General features: G+C 43.0%; 7 non-coding genes across 7 annotated transcripts; all 7 read left to right on the top strand.

Moving 5' to 3' along the window:
* The first annotated feature begins 129 nt into the window (after positions 1-129).
* trnar-ccu (transfer RNA arginine (anticodon CCU)) lies at positions 130-202 on the top strand. The gene has a single exon. It is a non-coding gene; the product is annotated as a tRNA-Arg (tRNA).
* A 908-nt stretch (positions 203-1,110) lies between these two features.
* trnar-ccu (transfer RNA arginine (anticodon CCU)) lies at positions 1,111-1,183 on the top strand. The gene has a single exon. It is a non-coding gene; the product is annotated as a tRNA-Arg (tRNA).
* A 7-nt stretch (positions 1,184-1,190) lies between these two features.
* On the top strand, positions 1,191-1,262 carry trnam-cau (transfer RNA methionine (anticodon CAU)). The gene has a single exon. It is a non-coding gene; the product is annotated as a tRNA-Met (tRNA).
* Positions 1,263-2,091: 829 nt separating this feature from the next.
* trnar-ccu (transfer RNA arginine (anticodon CCU)) lies at positions 2,092-2,164 on the top strand. Its single transcript has one exon. It is a non-coding gene; the product is annotated as a tRNA-Arg (tRNA).
* Positions 2,165-2,171: 7 nt separating this feature from the next.
* trnam-cau (transfer RNA methionine (anticodon CAU)) lies at positions 2,172-2,243 on the top strand. Its single transcript has one exon. It is a non-coding gene; the product is annotated as a tRNA-Met (tRNA).
* Positions 2,244-3,762: 1,519 nt separating this feature from the next.
* On the top strand, positions 3,763-3,835 carry trnar-ccu (transfer RNA arginine (anticodon CCU)). Its single transcript has one exon. It is a non-coding gene; the product is annotated as a tRNA-Arg (tRNA).
* A 988-nt stretch (positions 3,836-4,823) lies between these two features.
* On the top strand, positions 4,824-4,895 carry trnam-cau (transfer RNA methionine (anticodon CAU)). The gene has a single exon. It is a non-coding gene; the product is annotated as a tRNA-Met (tRNA).
* Positions 4,896-5,000: the final 105 nt, after the last annotated feature.

The following is a 5,000-nucleotide window of genomic DNA, read 5'->3' as shown; positions in this document are numbered from 1 at the left end:
TCCCTTACGCAGGGTATGAGTTTGGAGAGGATTGGAGAAAGTCAAAAATTTCACCCAAAAATTTTCCAAAGGTGACTGGTGAATGCAAAGGCAAGCTAGGCAAGGAGAATATATGGAGTTTTTTTCTGAGCCCCAGTGGCCTAATGGATAAGGCACTGGCCTCCTAAGCCAGGGATTGTGGGTTCGAGTCCCATCTGGGGTGTACTGCTAGCAGAGTGGCGCAGCGGAAGCGTGCTGGGCCCATAACCCAGAGGTCGATGGATTGAAACCATCCTCTGCTAAAGATGAAGACACCCAACAGTCTTTGGGGCTTCATTTTCAGACAAAAGGAGGCCAAGCTCTCTTGCTAGGATGTTCTCTCTCACATCAGTGAAAAGATAAGTCTAACCAATGCTATCTTTACATGAGGGGGCACCCAGATTTGAACTGGGGACCTCTTTTGATCTGCAGTCATTTTTGAGCAAAACTTTTGACTTTCTCCAATCTTCTCTGTACTCACACCCTGAGCAGAGGAGACTCATATTTAGACAGCGCTGGTCTTACTTTCAAGACATCTCATGCCAAAGCCAAGATCTGATGGTTTCACTTTCAATACATTCAAGTGAAAACATATATGGGTTTTGGACAGTGGAAATCTACAACTCTAATGACATATATGACATTATGGGGACATCGGATGCATGAAAAATGTTTTTTTCTTAGCATAAAAATAACGTTATCCCAAAGAGTAACCAGTCTTTGGCCATCCTATCTGTAATATATTTCACATCAGTGAAACATCATGTTTGTGCCAAAATAACAAACATTTATTGATGCATCCCATGTCTCCTTGATCTCATATCTGTCTTTAGAGTTGTAAAATTTCAAGTGTCCAAAACCCACATATTTTTTGACTGTAATATATTGGAAGTGGGATGGTCAGATCTCAGCTTTGGAACAACATAGGAGGATTTGACAAGCACACCTGCCTATGTCCGAGTCTCCCTTACGCAGGGTATGAGTTTGGAGAGGATTGGAGAAAGTCAAAAATTTCACCCAAAAATTTTCCAAAGGTGACCGGTGAATGCAAAGGCAAGCTAGGCAAGGAGAATATATGGAGTTTTTTTCTGAGCCCCAGTGGCCTAATGGATAAGGCACTGGCCTCCTAAGCCAGGGATTGTGGGTTCGAGTCCCATCTGGGGTGTACTGCTAGCAGAGTGGCGCAGCGGAAGCGTGCTGGGCCCATAACCCAGAGGTCGATGGATCGAAACCATCCTCTGCTAAAGATGAAGACACCCAACAATCTTTGGGGTTTCATTTTCAGACAAAAGGAGGCCAAGCTCTCTTGCTAGGATGTTCTCTCTCACATCAGTGAAAAGATAAGTCTAACCAATGCTATCTTTACATGAGGGGGCACCCAGATTTGAACTGGGGACCTCTTTTGATCTGCAGTCATTTTTGAGCAAAACTTTTGACTTTCTCCAATCTTCTCTGTACTCACACCCTGAGCAGAGGAGACTCATATTTAGACAGCGCTGGTCTTACTTTCAAGACATCTCATGCCAAAACCAAGATCTCATGGCTTCACTTTCAATACATTCAAGTGAAAACATATATGGGTTTTGGACAGTGGAAATCTACAACTCTAATGACATATATGACATTATGGGGACATCGGATGCATGAAAAATGTTTTTTTCTTAGCATAAAAATAACGTTATCCCAAAGAGTAACCAGTCTTTGGCCATCCTATCTGTAATATATTTCACATCAGTGAAACATCATGTTTGTGCCAAAATAACAAACATGTATTGATGCATCCCATGTCTCCTTGATCTCATATCTGTCTTTAGAGTTGTAAAATTTCAAGTGTCCAAAACCCACATATTTTTTGACTGTAATATATTGGAAGTGGGATGGTGAGATCTCAGCTTTGGAACAACATAGGAGGATTTGACAAGCACACCTGCCTATGTCTGAGTCTCCCTTACGCAGGGTATGAGTTTGGAGAGGATTGGAGAAAGTCAAAAATTTCACCCAAAAATTTTCCAAAGGTGACCAGTGAATGCAAAGGCAAGCTAGGCAAGGAGAATATATGGAGTTTTTTTCTGAGCCCCAGTGGCCTAATGGATAAGGCACTGGCCTCCTAAGCCAGGGATTGTGGGTTCGAGTCCCATCTGGGGTGTACTGCTAGCAGAGTGGCGCAGCGGAAGCGTGCTGGGCCCATAACCCAGAGGTCGATGGATCGAAACCATCCTCTGCTAAAGATGAAGACACCCAACAATCTTTGGGGTTTCATTTTCAGACAAAAGGAGGCCAAGCTCTCTTGCTAGGATGTTCTCTCTCACATCAGTGAAAAGATAAGTCTAACCAATGCTATCTTTACATGAGGGGGCACCCAGATTTGAACTGGGGACCTCTTTTGATCTGCAGTCATTTTTGAGCAAAACTTTTGACTTTCTCCAATTATCTCTGTACTCACACCCTGAGCAGAGGAGACTCATATTTAGACAGCGCTGGTCTTACTTTCAAGACATCTCATGCCAAAACCAAGATCTCATGGCTTCACTTTCAATACATTCAAGTGAAAACATATATGGGTTTTGGACAGTGGAAATCTACAACTCTAATGACATATATGACATTATGGGGACATCGGATGCATGAAAAATGTTTTTTTCTTAGCATAAAAATAACGTTATCCCAAAGAGTAACCAGTCTTTGGCCATCCTATCTGTAATATATTTCACATCAGTGAAACATCATGTTTGTGCCAAAATATCAAACATTTATTGATGCATTTACATTTACATTTACATTTACATTTATGCATTTGGCAGACGCTTTTATCCAAAGCGACTTACAAAAGAGGAGCTAACATTCGAACTACAGCACAAATTATGCAAAATACCTTACATTAAGTGCAGTATGCCAGGAAGTAATAAGTGCATTATTAAGAAAGACATTCAGTGCAAAAGATACTCTCGGAAGAGCTGGGTTTTCAATGATTTCTTGAATGCAGAGAGGGTTTCTGTTGCTCTGATAGTGCTTGGAAGCTCGTTCCACCAGCGTGGTACCAGAGATGAGAATAGCCTCAACTGACCTGTACGGAGGGTTGGTCGTGTTAGTAGGCGCTCCTTTGAGGAACGGAGAGGGCGGGCGCTAACGTATGGTTTTAAGAGTCTATTGAGGTAGATGGGAGCAGAACCAGTGAATACTCTGAAGGCCATCATTAGTGATTTGAATTTGATGCGAGCAGCTAAGGGTAGCCAATGCAGCTCAACTAATAGGGGCGTGACATGTGCTCTTTTTGGTTGGTTGAAGACCAGGCGTGCTGCCGCATTCTGGATCATCTGTAGCGGTCTCACAGCACAGGTCGGAAGACCTGTCAGGAGGGCGTTGCAATAGTCTAGACGGGAGATTACTAACGTCTGAACGAGGAGCTGTGTTGTATGTTGAGTTAGGTATGGCCTAACCATCCTCTGATGCATCCCATGTCTCCTTGATCTCATATCTGTCTTTAGAGTTGTAAAATTTCAAGTGTCCAAAACCCACATATTTTTTGACTGTAATATATTGGAAGTGGGATGGTCAGATCTCAGCTTTGGAACAACATAGGAGGATTTGACAAGCACACCTGCCTATGTCTGAGTCTCCCCTACGCAGGGTATGAGTTTGGAGAGGATTGGAGAAAGACAAAAATTTCACCCAAAAATTTTCCAAAGGTGACCGGTGAATGCAAAGGCAAGCTAGGCAAGGAGAATATATGGAGTTTTTTTCTGAGCCCCAGTGGCCTAATGGATAAGGCACTGGCCTCCTAAGCCAGGGATTGTGGGTTCGAGTCCCATCTGGGGTGTACTGCAAGCAAAGTGGCGCAGCGGAAGCGTGCTGGGCCCATAACCCAGAGGTCGATGGATCAAAACCATCCTCTGCTAAAAATGAAGACACCCAACAATCTTTGGGGTTTCATTTTCAGACAAAAGGAGGCCAAGCTCTCTTGCTAGGATGTTCTCTCTCACATCAGTGAAAAGATAAGTCTAACCAATGCTATCTTTACATGAGGGGGCACCCAGATTTGAACTGGGGACCTCTTTTGATCTGCAGTCATTTTTGAGCAAAACTTTTGACTTTCTCCAATCTTCTCTGTACTCACACCCTGAGCAGAGGAGACTCATATTTAGACAGCGCTGGTCTTACTTTCAAGACATCTCATGCCAAAGCCAAGATCTGATGGTTTCACTTTCAATACATTCAAGTGAAAACATATATGGGTTTTGGACAGTGGAAATCTACAACTCTAATGACATATATGACATTATGGGGACATCGGATGCATGAAAAATGTTTTTTTCTTAGCATAAAAATAACGTTATCCCAAAGAGTAACCAGTCTTTGGCCATCCTATCTGTAATATATTTCACATCAGTGAAACATCATGTTTGTGCCAAAATAACAAACATTTATTGATGCATCCCATGTCTCCTTGATCTCATATCTGTCTTTAGAGATGTAAAATTTCAAGTGTCCAAAACCCACATATTTTTTGACTGTAATATATTGGAAGTGGGATGGTCAGGTCTCAGCTTTGGAACAACATAGGAGGATTTGACAAGCACACCTGCCTATGTCTGAGTCTCCCTTACGCAGGCTATGAGTTTGGAGAGGATTGGAGAAAGTCAAAAATTTCACCCAAAAATTTTCCAAAGGTGACCGGTGAATGCAAAGGCAAGCTAGGCAAGGAGAATATATGGAGTTTTTTTCTGAGCCCCAGTGGCCTAATGGATAAGGCACTCGCCTCCTAAGGCAGGGATTGTGGGTTCGAGCCCCATCTGGGGTGTACTGCAAGCAGAGTGGCGCAGCGGAAGCGTGCTGGGCCCATAACCCAGAGGTCGATGGATCGAAACCATCCTCTGCTAAAGATGAAGACACCCAACAATCTTTGGGGTTTCATTTTCAGACAAAAGGAGGCCAAGCTCTCTTGCTAGGATGTTCTCTCTCACATCAGTGAAAAGATAAGTCTA

This window comes from Hoplias malabaricus, chromosome 1, assembly GCF_029633855.1.
Source record: "Hoplias malabaricus isolate fHopMal1 chromosome 1, fHopMal1.hap1, whole genome shotgun sequence".
Taxonomy (NCBI): Eukaryota; Metazoa; Chordata; class Actinopteri; order Characiformes; family Erythrinidae; genus Hoplias; species Hoplias malabaricus.
The sequence above is the reverse complement of the archived record's forward strand: the minus strand, read 5'-3'. Positions and strand labels throughout refer to the sequence as shown.